Source organism: Sminthopsis crassicaudata, chromosome X, assembly GCF_048593235.1.
Source record: "Sminthopsis crassicaudata isolate SCR6 chromosome X, ASM4859323v1, whole genome shotgun sequence".
In the NCBI taxonomy this organism is placed as follows: domain Eukaryota; kingdom Metazoa; phylum Chordata; class Mammalia; order Dasyuromorphia; family Dasyuridae; genus Sminthopsis; species Sminthopsis crassicaudata.
The window spans coordinates 14,353,604-14,365,994 of NC_133623.1; the positions used below are offsets into that span (position 1 = coordinate 14,353,604).

The window sequence follows — 12,391 nt, forward strand, 5'->3', positions numbered from 1 at the left end:
TTTCTAGCCACTGGGAACGCCCTCGCGCGCGCACCAATCAGAATCGAGCAAAGGCAGTTGGTGGCCTCAGAGAGCACGAGCATTTGAAGGAGTAGGAGCTCAATCTTCTGGTTCCGTCTCTTAGGTTTTTTTCCCTTCTATTAACTCTTTTTCTCCTCAAAAACCATTTTTAACTGCTCGATTCCTATTTCATAACCTCTGCTGACTCTATAACTGCCTTAACTTTGGGAAATTATTTGAAGTTTTCTGAGGTGATTTTCGCCATGGCCTCTACTAGTTCCCACAGGCAACCGTTGATTGTGGGAGGAAAATATAAAGTAATTAGAAAGATCGGTTCTGGGGCTTTTGGGGATATCTATCTCGCAACCAATCTGTTAACTGGTCAGGATGTAGCCGTGAAGTTTGAATCTCTGAGGACCTCGCACCCTCAGCTAATGTATGAAAGCAGGCTCTATAGGATCCTCGAGGGTGGCGTGGGGATTCCTCATACCCGTTGGTTTGGTCAAGAGAAAAATTACAGTGCTCTTGTTATGGATTTACTGGGGCCCAGCTTAGAAGACCTTTTTAATTACTGCTCCCGTAAATTCAGTTTAAAGACCATCTTGTTGTTAGCTGACCAGATGCTTACCAGAATTGAATATATACATAGCAAAGATTTCATACATAGAGATATCAAACCTAATAATTTCGTGATGGGCTTGGGGCGTCACCGCAATAAGTTGTTCCTGATTGATTTTGGTTTAGCCAAAAAGTATCGCGATGACAAGAACAATAGGCACTATCCCTTCCGTTCAGATAAAAATCTAACAGGCACTGCTAGGTACGCCAGTATCAATGCCCACCTAGGTTTTGAACAAAGCCGCAGAGATGACCTTGAGGCACTTGGCTATGTATTGATATATTTCAAGAAATCAGTCCTTCCCTGGCAAGGAATAACAGCACCAGACAGGGAGCAGAAATATGATAAGATTCGTGAAATAAAAATGAATATGCCTATTGAGACATTATGCAAGGGCTTTCCACCGGAATTTGTCACATACATGAAGTACTGCCGCGCCCTTCAATTTAATGAAACTCCAAATTATGCATATCTCAAGCAATTATTCAGCAATCTTTTCAATGCCATGACCCCACCACACAAGGAGGGTGATCGTACCTTTGATTGGAGCATCGTGAAGCAGAGATCACTGCAGGCAGGTAATTATAGAAATCCCTTCGCGGTAGATTTCTAAGCAAAAAAGAGCAGATTACACATCAACTGATCTGATAAGGAATTATTTTCCTTCAAAAAATGTTATTATATATAAACTTTTACAAATTGTTAGGCAACTCTTGATTATTAAAAACAAAGAGAAAGAAAAAGAAGAAAAAAAGCCAAAACTCCCCTTTCCCCCCAAAAAAGCCAGAAAAAACCTAAAATCAAAAAAAGAAAAAAAGAAAAAAACAAACAAAAAAAAAAAAAAGAAAAAAAGGCAAAAAAAAAGAAAGAAAAAGAAAGAAAGAAAAGAAAAGAAAAGGAGAAAACACCCTAATTTCAAAAAGAACACAATTGCAGAAAATAATTTGATTTCAATATGAACTGGTGTGGTAGATAGACAAGATTTCTAAACTTGGCACTGATAAAACAAAAGAGCATAAGTTATTACTCTCCAATTCTAGAAATACCAGAACATCATGGACATTTGCCAATGGTTAGGGCAATCTTTTACAACTTAATTTTAATATTAACTGTCTGTGGCATGGAGCATGTGAGGTTCAGGGTTTTGGGGGGATTTGGGTTTTTTTTGTATTTCTTTAAAGTGTTAAGGTTTACTAAGTGGTTTTCACAGGCCATTTTTGAAATATATTGCTTTTTGGGCACAACTAAGCAGACTCAGATTTTTCTTCTTCCTAGAAGTTTAGAAGTCAACCTCCTTTAACATACTAAATTATATATGCAAGGCAACAGCTAGAGAAGCCTTTTTTTTTTAAGTTCTGAAAGACTGCCCACTTATCGTGCTAGAAATAACATTGTCTTAGATGAAGATTTAATAAAAGGACTTGTTGACTTCTTCTGAGAACTCCAACTCTACAATGCCCTTGGAATACAAAAGAAAAATAGCATATTTGCCTCAGGAATTTACAAAGCATTGCAAAATTGAACCTCCAGGTAAGTTGCTTAATAAATGTAATCTTTTTAAAAATTATTATATTTGAAATGGAAACTTGTTTTTAAAAGTTAATTTAAAAATTAATTTTGTATAAGAAAAAAACCTGCTTGCTAATTTATGAGAGGAGCAATAGCTCCTTAATTCTTAATAGGTTGTTTTAGAGATATTGACATTTTCCTTTGAAGATACTTTTAGATTTAGTGTTGCTACTCTTTCCTTTTGGGAGACATGGTTTTTTCCCTGCCTCAATAGAGAATGCATACTTGCTTTACATATATATACGAATAGGTCTTGCTGTATCTCAGCACCTAGTATTGCACCTGTCAGGATTTGATATAGGCAGTTCATGTTGTTATTGACTAAACAGCAATACTGATTTGTTGTGGTCTTTTAGAAAATTATAACAGAAGTGTTGAAAGGCTTTTGAACAAAGAAGATTTCCACATCCTTGTGAAATGATTGTGATCCAACTGATATGGGCTCTTAATTTCATGTGTTCAGAGCTACCCCTAGCCCCTTAACGCTGAGTGCTCTTAATTTCTTTCTGGTCATTTATCTATCGGTAACTCATCAGAAAGAGGGATAAAAGAAGCCCACAGTTCTGATTGCTGGTAATACACTGAACAGATCAACTTATGCATTTTATAGCATGTCAGCTTAAATGTAAAAAAAAAAAAAAAAAGCAACAACAAAAACCCTACTGTCTGAAAATGCTACCAGGTGCCTCATGTGAAAACTTGGAGTCCTGGGCATTAAATCTCTGAAATCCTGAAATATGTAGAGATTTGTTTGGTGTCACTTAATTCCATATTATATTGTTTTTAATTTGAAAAAAAAAGTGTTCTGCAATAATTTCATGATTTCTGTATTCAGCCATTTAAGTTTTATTTCGGAACTCTAGTTTTAAAAAATAAATGAGCTTTTGGAAACAAGCAGTGTTTTAGGGATTATTTTTTTTCTGCCTGGTTAAAGTATTAATTAGCTTGGTTCCTTAATAGGAAATTAGTCTCTTTTTAAAAGTTCCTTTTTACATATGATTTATGTAAAAGGGGAAAAAAGAGTTTGACTTTGGTAATAGCTAGAAAAATATTTTACAGGGTTTATACTTTTATTCACTATGCACCTAGAAGATGTACTTTTTCTAAAATATATTTGTTCTGGGTTTGTCATTTGTTTTTAATTTAATTTTAATCAAAGTTTTTTTATTTAATATTCTAACATTTTAAAGCAAGATGCGAGTATATATTCTGAATGTTTTGCTGTTTCATCTGCAGCTACAAGTGGAATTGCATTTATCATCGGACCTTTGGACCTTCGGACCTTTTCTTCAGTTTGACAAGAGAAGAATCAGAAATTTGGTGAATTTGCTAACATCACAACTGGAGACAAAAGCTCATCTAGACAAAATGCAAACTACATCCTTCCACAAAAATGATGGTTCCAGTTGAAAAGACAACATTTCACAATTAGATAATCTGGACACTTGTACTGTGGTTTATTTTGCTGAATTCTAATGTAACCAAGGGCATAGTCGGGGAAGAGATTGGGAAGGTTAATACTATTGCTGCTATGTTGACCTGATGGAGAGGTTATTTTTTTGAAATGTTGGAGATTTGCCATTTCAATTTGTTTATATGTCTGTATTTGGAAAAATAATAGCAAGCAAGTGTAAGCATAGGGGGAAACTAGTTTAATCTCATAGTATTGTATAAATGTTCTGATGGTCTGTACATTTATTCTACAGGGTTTTATGTGTATTTTTATTTATCACTTGCTAAGAAAAAGGAGATCTAGAAGAGTGTGTTGAAAACTGAGCTTTTCTTCTTCGAGGGGGCTCATTTTCATTTTTCTTATTTCAAGTGTTTAGTGGGATTCTCAAAGTCGCAAAGGTTTTCCTTGGGAATAAGATCTGTTCTTCAGTGAAAGTGACCATTTTATGGCCAAAAGGATTCACTAATGCTGTTCTTTCTATTTGTTTCATTGCTTCAGTTGCTATGATGATAAAGTAAATCTGCATCTATCACCAAGTCTCCAAGTGACAAGCCTGGAATATTTTTTCCATCTTGTCATCTGCTCCTCAGCCCATGCCCAGTGTACACATCTGCCCTGTTAGGCATATAATGAAGCCTCATTAATACAGAAAGTAATAGTCATTTGGATTAGTCCAAAAGTGACTTGTATGAAAGACAACTGAAATGGGCTTGAATATAAAACTAGGTTAGAGTATAAGCTAAGAGTGCCATGCCTACCTAACTTTTAAGAAACCCAGTCATATAGGAACCCATTCAATATTTTAAAATGTTTTGTTATTATCAACAGCTTTGGGAAGGCTTTGAGTATTAAGATGGTGTCCTAAGTTCAATGTATGATTTGTCTTCCCTCACTTAGAGATAAGACATTACATGAAAATTTCTTTGGTAACATCAGTCTAGCATGCCACAAACTCCTGGAACACACTGTGGTTCCACTGTCATGCCATTTATTACATAAAACTTTATAACTTTAAGTACATTCAGATAAACATTCTGTATGTGCAAAACATTATGTAAATTTCCATGAAAGAGATCTAAAACAAGTTAAACATGATAATAAAAGGATTCGTGCTAAAATATATTATGGAAAAGTCAGCTTTTCATACCTTGTAAGGTAGCTATTTCTAAGAACAAGCATCTACTTTTTTGTTAACAAATGTAAATTAAAACTATATAAATAGACATTCTAAATTGACAAAAATAAAAATCTAAACTTGAGTACTTTAATCTCTCTTATTCATGAGTTCACTGATGTGGGTATGCCTCTAACGTGACAACTTGTAATCTTTCCATGGTCTTTTATTGTATTTCTGGCCCAAATCTAAATTTGAGGGGAGTGGGCAGAAGCAGGTAAGGAGTAATCCAGCCTTTTTCTCATTTTCTTAATGTTACAGGGATCCCAATGGAGCATGAAAAGTCTACATAGGTTATCCCAATTCCTGATTATTACCTAGGCCACTTTTTCCACTGGGGTATCTCTGAAATGACATCTTTTGCACTGCTGCTGTATACACTTCCATGACTATCAAATAATGTGGTGATTTGATCTGTATATTTACTGTGTTGTTCAAAAATTTCCCTACTTCCTCTTCTATAACAAGAGTATAAGCTACCATAATTTTCATTGTTGTCTTCTTGCAAATGCAAAATGAAATAGCCAAATGTTTCATGAAATATTTCTTGTTGTCCCACTAGTAATTCAGTCAATAAATATTAAGCACCTAACATAAGCCAGGCACTGTGCTAAGTGCTGGGAATAAAAAAAAAAAGAGAGAGGGAGAGAGAGACAAAAGACAATCTCTGCCCTCAAAGAGATCACAGTCTAATGGGGCTGACATAAGGCAAACTATAGATAAACAAGCTACATGCATAATCAAGAGTGGGAAGTGGGAAAACATCTGAAGTAACAAGGTTTTTTTTCTCTCCCTTACCTTCCCTATATTTTACTTTTTAAAAAATTTATTTTATTTTAAGAAACAGAATAAGCAAAAAGAAAAACAGAAAAGTAACACAAAACAAAATGAAACAAAACAAAAGAGAACATTATCAAAACATCAGGGAGGATTCAAAATATATGACAACGAATACCAATTTAAGAAAGCATATATATATATATAAGTAAAAGAAATTATATTCACAAGTGTTCATCTTTTCTTTACTTCCTTGTAAATTGTTCTTTTGTTCTCTGCTGCACACCTTATTTACTTTATTCTTTTTTCCCCCTTTCACTCTCCCCTATCACCCCCAAGCAGGCTATAGTTAAGAAAGGATACATTTCGATATATATCTACATACAGATGGATACATACATACATATCTCTCATTCCTCCCATCACCACACTCAAGCAAGCTAGTTAAGAAAAGATATATTTATGTATAGATATGTAAATATATACATACATACACACACATACATACACACACACATACCCAAATACACATATGTCTTTCCTATCCCTGCTGACTCATTAAATTCTGCTGCAAAACCTGCCACACTATTACTTAACCTCCCCCCACCCAAGGATCCTTCCCTTGTCTTCTTCCCTCACCCTTTGCTTCCCCATCCACCTATCCTTGCCCGTTTATTTCTTTATAGATTTTGGAGGGTGTTATAGCCTTCATAGTGTTATGTTCATACGTGTAGTGCTGCCTAATGAATCCATTCCTGATGTGAGTAGGTTTTCAGAACTATGTGCCCTCCTCCCCCTTATAATGCCTCTGTATCTATTCTTCCACTGCACCTCCTTTCTATAACATGGTTACTATTTTTAGCTATGTCTACCAATCTTTCTTTGGAGCTTACCCTGTTGATGTAAATCTTAAACATAAAGTATATATTTCCCATGTTAAAAAACATAGATAACTTGTCCATGTTTAAACAGTTTGTCCATGTTGAGTTCCTTAAAACTAATCTTTGATATTGGCTCTTATATGTTCAATTTTCTGTAAAATCCTGGTTTGGTTGATAGAAAGTCCTGAAAATCTGCAAGTTTGTTGAATGTTTGTTTTTTTCTCAATGAAAATTTTAGATAATTTTGCTGGATATATTTTTGACCACAGGCCTAATTCTTTTTGCTTATCTACAGATATGATTTGAAGACCTGCAGTTTTTTATTGTAGTTGCTGATAAGCTTGTACAATTCTAATTGTAACTCCAGCATATTTGAATTGTTCTTTTCTTGTTTCTTGCAAAATGTTCTCTTTGATCTGGTGGTTTCAAAATTTGGCAATAATATTCTTATGTGTTTTCCACAAAGAATCTCTTTGAGGTGGTGACTCGATTTTTTTCTATTTCTACTTTTCCTCAGGTTCTATCACCCCAGGACAATTTTCTGGATTATTTCCTACATTGTTGTTTCAAGGTTCTCTTCTTGGTCACAAGTTTCTGGCAGTACAATTATTATTTTATTTTCTCTTTTTGATCTGTTTTCCAGATATCTTAGTTTTTTATGAGATATTTCATCTCATATTTGAAATATTTTCATTTTCTCATTCTTTATAATGTTTTGTTTTTTGTTGGTCTCTCATAGCTTCACTGGCTTTCCCTTCCAATTTTAATTTTCAGAGAATTATTTTTCATGTTTGAGACTCTATAGCTCCTTTTCTATTGGTTAGCTTTTTTCCATAATCTTCTTGTTTTTCTTGGATGGTCTTAATTTTTTTCTTTAGTTTTTCCTCAATGTCTCATTTTATTGTTTAATTCTTTTTTGAATTATTCTATAAATTCTTTCTAGGGAAGGGAGCCATTTCACGTTACTCTTTGGGGTAGAAACTTTTTTTTTATTAAAATGTTTTCCTCTGAAGATGAACCTCCATCTTCCTTGTTCCCAAAATATGTTTCAATGGTGGGGTTCTTTCTTCTTTGCCGGTTCAAATTTTTTTTAATAAGAGGTATTAGTGTAAGCACCTGTAATCGTGGGGTTGGAGAATGGTGCCTCAAGCTTCCCTTCAGCTCTCCACTCTGACCAGGAACCCCAAACCAAGATCTACCCCCTCCCGCAAATGCCCACAGTCATCAGTGCCCCTGCCCTGTTGCTTCTGCACTCACTTGCTGCTGGTTCCTTCTCACTCAGGATCGCATCTCAGCAGCATAGATGGCCTGGTGTTTGAAGCTGACAGCCCCAACAATAGGCTTTTTACTACAAACATGGTATGAGGTAATGAGGACTAGTACCAGAAGAGTATCAGCGTCAGGGGAGAAAAGAGGGTATGTTTGAGTGATCTTTAAAGGATGAAATTGGCAGGCTTTGGCAAGAACTTAGGGGGTTGGATGATAGTGGGGAGTCCAGGTTCAAGCCCGTGTAGTGAGCTTAAGAGCCTGGAAGGATGGCGCCCCCCTCTACAGTAATAGGAAAAGAGGTTAGGAGAAAAGATCATGAGTTATGTTTTGAACATATTGAGTTTAAAATGTTTAGTGGACATCAATTCTAGATATCTGAAAGGCAATTAGAGATGGAAGATGGGAAGTTAGGAGAGAAGTCAGAGCTGATTAAATAGAATAAAAGTAAAAAGTAAAATCCATGAAAATTGATAAAATACAGTGATATGTATATGTTTTATATACATACAATATACTTACTTATATACATACAATCTCATTGAATTTTAACAATCACCTTTTCAGTTAAGTTCTGTCATTATTAATTCCATTTTAAAGATGGGAAAACTGAAGCTGGGAAAATAAGTGGCTTCGCCCATAGAATGCTCTATCCACCTTATTACAAAGCCATATTATTCAATTCTCTCCTGAATTAACTCTGCCAGCTCCTTTATTTGCCTCTCCATGGTGGAAGTATCAATCAGTCTTTCACTTCTCCTTGTATCTCTAAATATAGTTGTATTTAGATACAATTGCTCTTTGTCTTATTTCTCTGTTTCATTTATAATATAGTCAAGACATACCTTTAATTTTTTCCCCCTGAAGTATGTCTCTTTGGCCACTGGGGAAGAATCTCCTATTTTGAGAACAGCTAAATGAATATTTGCATTTGGTTTTTATACTAATTCTGACCTTTTTTACACCACTTTCCCATAGAAGCCAATGGAGGCCATATACTGAGGACCATGTTTTATTTTCTTTATTGCATGGGTTGCTGTGAGCAAAGAATTTATTACCAGGTAGCCAATCTACTGTTGAAACTCTCTATACTAAAACTGGTCTTACAAACAGATATGTCTCTTACTGGTCCATACTCAAAGCCTTTCCTACATTACAGAGCCTTCCAGAGCTTGTGCCCTAATGATATAGATTTAAAGAACATAGGGTGACACATGCCCACCATGCTGAGTGATCATTATAGAACCTTTGTGAAGAATAATTCGGAATAGAAGAGCTGAAAGGGTGACAAACTTTAAGCATTTACGCAAGCAAAACACTTTGCAATTAAAGGGACTTCTGATGATTTGTAAGATGGATGAAATGAAAGGTCTAGAAGGTGTTTTTTAAAGCTAAAGTGGTCCTATTTTAAGGCATTTTAAATAGTAGTGTGAAATTCATGGAGTGGATATGAATCTTAACTAGAAAAATAATTGAGAACCTTAATGCATCTCAAATATTTGTCCCAAGATTAAATTAAAGAATATGGTATTAAAAGTTGCATTAATAGTTAACATCCCTTCCTCTCACACTTCCTAGCCTAGTGAAAAATGTGGGGATTTTTATGAGATGATCCCAAAGCTCCTTAAGAGCTTTATATTCCGGGAGACTTTTCCTTCCAAATAGAGAAAACCTTACCTAGACACAGATCAACCATTTTCCTCAATCATAATTTATGTAAGATCCAGCAAATGAAATGGAAGCAAGACACAGATTCCCAATAGGCCAAAAGCATACAAGAAATTCCCAGCATTCAGTTACCAGCCTCCTCCTCCTCCATTTTAAGGAGAAGGTTTAGTGTTAAATAATATACCCCAAAGGCCTAAATTTGTACTAAATTTGCATTAAGCTGAGTTGGTTATACAGTTAGATAGTGTTATAGAAATGTAATTTATGATTGGTGTATTAACTTGACACATTAAAAGAAGACACCTTAAGACTGATTGATGAGAACATACTTAAGAAAACCTTGCAAAAAATTAAGGAGTAAAACCCAAAGTAAAGGAAATATTTGACTGTTCTGTAATAAACATTCTTACTCAGAGGCACTTCATTTGGAATACAGGATATTTCTTCAGACTGACAATCAGCTACCTTCACAGAATTAGTTCACAATACATTGTTTTAGAGCTTATAACTTTTCTCCCTATTAATCTTTTATTGCAAAATCTATTCTTCTTTCCATCATATGCCCTCTCATTATTCTATTAATTGACCATTGTTTGATTTGACACTCTTCACATAATTATTTGGCAAGAGTCCTCACATGGATTGAAAATTGACTTGAGTATGCAAAAATGTTTGTGGCAGCCCTTTTGGTAGTGGTAAGAAACTGGAAACTGAGTGGGTACCCATCAGTTGGAGAATGGCTGAATAAATTATGGTATATGAATGTTATGGAATATTACTGTTCTGTAAGAACTGACCAGCAGGATGATTTCAGGGAGGCCTGGAGAGACTTACATGAAGTGATGCTAAGTGAAATAAGCAGAACCAGGAGATCATTATATAAGACAACAATAAGATTTTACAATAATGAATTCTGATGAACATGACTCTTTTCAACAAGGAGATGATATCAGGCCAATTCCAATGATCTTATGATGAAGACAGCCATCTACACCCAGAGAGAGAACTATAGGAACTGAGTATGGATCACAATGTAGCATTTTCACTCTTTTTGTTATTTGCTCGCATTTTATTTTCTTTCTCATTTTTTTATTTTTGTTTTTTCTTGTGCAGCATGATAATTGTATAAATATGTATACATATATTGGATTTAACTACATTTTTAACATGTTTAACATATATTGGATTACTTGCCATCTAGGGGAGGGGATGGGGGAAAGGGGAAAATTGGAACACAAGGTTTTGCAAGGAACAATGTTGAAAAATTATCCATGCATATATTTTGAAAATAAAAAAGCTTTAATTAAAAAAAGAAAACTTAAAAAAAAGAAAAGTGGCTTGAAGATGAGAGACAAGATCTGGTCTAAGAATTATTGATAGATTGGATAAGAAACCAATTGGTGGATCAAGTTTGCCGGGAGCCCAGCCAGACAGGAGATTAGAGGTAGGGGGCATTCTAGCAATTTTTTCTCAATTCATTCATCCTTTTTCTAGCCCACAGACAATGAGAAATTGGGCTGAGGGTGAATCCACAAAGTTAAAATCCCAGTTATTCATCCACCTTTGAATCATACATTGGATATGCACAGAAATATCCTGTTTGGCTGGCAAAAAACAAGACAGATGGTGGAAGGAATGCAGCATGTAGAGATAAGTTTTAGAAGTTTGCAATTTTTGATGTAATGGCTCCTTTCTCACTTGTCCCATAATGTTCACTTTTTTACATTCTACATTGTATTATGATCATTTATGAGCATATCTTTTCTCTTATTAGGCTATGAACTTCATATAGGCAAGACTTCATCTTACTCATATCTCTGCAACCCAAAGTACTCCTGACACAGTCTTTGGACCACAGTTAACTACTTGGTAAGTAGTTTTTGAATTGAATATAGTTATCATGGTATAGAGTGGTAGTATACTTTACAGAATTATTAGCATAATTTTAGAAAAGTAAATGATGGCTAAATGTTTGTAGAGAGGAACAAATGTTTTTATGAGGAACAAAAATGTATAGACACATGGGTTGTTCCAAAAGTAAGTCATTACAAATTTGAATTCTTAAGGAACTGCACTGAAACTTTAGGGGTATCCTGAATTTAAGGCAGAACACTGGGCCAACTATATGGAGTATTCACAGTAAGGAATAGAGGATAGCAGCATAGGGACTAAGCCTATGATTTCAGTACACCTTTTGTATTATAGCTTTTTATTTACAAGATATATGCATGGGCAATTTTTCAGCATTGACCCTTGCAAAACCTTCTGTTCCAACTTTTCCCCTCCTTCCCCCCACTCCCTACCCCAGAGGGCAGGTAGATCAATACACGTTAAATATGTTAAAGTATATGTTAAACACAATATATGTGTGTATATATATATATGTATATATATATATATATATATATACACATATATATATATATATCCATACAGTTATTTTGCTGCACAAGAAAAATCGGACTTAGACATAAGGTAAAAATAACCTGAGAAGGAAATAAAAAATGCAAGCGGACAAAAACAGAAGGAGTGGAAATGCTATGTAGTGGTTCATGCTCATTTCCCATTGTTCTTTCTCTGGTTGTAGCTGGTTCTCTTCATTATTGAACAAATGGAACTAATTTGGTTCATCTCATTGTTGAAGAAAGTCCATCAGAGATAAAGAGATCCATAAGAATTGATCATCATATAGTATTGTTGTTGAAGTATATAATGATCTCCTGGTCCTGCTCATTTCACTCAGCATCAGTTCATGTAAGTCTCTCCAGGACTCTCTGAAATCATCCTGCTGGACATTTCTTACACAACAATAATATTCCCTAATATTCATATAACACAGTTTATTTAGCCATTCTCCAATTGATGGGCATCCATTCAATTTCCAGTTTTTAGCCACTACAAAAATAGCTGCTACAAACATTTTTGCCCATGTGGGTCCCTTTCCGTCCTTTAAGATCTCTTTGGGATATAAGCCCAGTAGTAGC

The 12,391-nt window shown here is 34.9% G+C and overlaps 1 pseudogene; it reads left to right on the top strand.

Annotated features, from left to right (window-relative positions):
• The first annotated feature begins 263 nt into the window (after positions 1 to 263).
• The window catches only part of LOC141548657 (casein kinase I pseudogene), a 42,315-nt pseudogene continuing 30,187 nt past the window's right edge, over positions 264 to 12,391 (top strand).